Source organism: Schistocerca cancellata, chromosome 7 (assembly GCF_023864275.1).
Source record: "Schistocerca cancellata isolate TAMUIC-IGC-003103 chromosome 7, iqSchCanc2.1, whole genome shotgun sequence".
NCBI classification, from domain to species: Eukaryota; Metazoa; Arthropoda; class Insecta; order Orthoptera; family Acrididae; genus Schistocerca; species Schistocerca cancellata.
The window spans coordinates 150153428-150154075 of NC_064632.1; the positions used below are offsets into that span (position 1 = coordinate 150153428).

The window sequence follows — 648 nt, forward strand, 5'->3', positions numbered from 1 at the left end:
TAACTAGAACTTTAATTACAATAGCACTCCGTCTTCAGGCCACAAGTTGCCCATCAGGACCATCCGACCGCCGTGTCATCCTCACTCAGCTGAGGATGCGGATAGGAGGGGCGTGTGGTCAGCACACCGCTCTCTCTCTCGTTAGGATGGTTTTCTTTGACCGGAGCCGCTACTATTCGGTCGAGTACCTCCTTAATTGACATCACGAGGCTGAGTGCCCCCCGAAAAATGGCAACAGCACATGGCGGCCCGGAGGGTCACCCGTCCAAGTGCCGACCACGCCCGACAGCGCTTAACTTCGGTGATCTGACGGGAACCGGTGTATCCACTGGGGCAAGGTCGTCGCCTTAATTACAATAGCCTGTACATAAATAAAGTGAAAGGAATGGAAAGGAAACGGGTTGGGAAAGAGGTAGGAAAAAATTACTTTCAGCTTCACAAGGCATTGCAGCGATGCAATGGCTAGAGCTGAAAATTTATGCTGGACCGGGACTAGAACCTGAAGGGCCGAGGCGGTTAACGCAACCGCTCTAAATAAGATGTGGATTCGCTTTACAGTCCCGGTCCGATTCAGATTTTGCTCTCCCGTTTGCATTGCCGCAATGATGTGTTCAGCTGTATGTCAGTATTTCCTATCTCTCTCTTCCC

The 648-nt window shown here is 51.2% G+C and overlaps 1 pseudogene; it reads right to left on the reverse strand.

Moving 5' to 3' along the window:
- Window positions 1-229: 229 nt before the first annotated feature.
- On the reverse strand, window positions 230-347 carry LOC126093106 (5S ribosomal RNA; annotated as a pseudogene).
- Window positions 348-648: the final 301 nt, after the last annotated feature.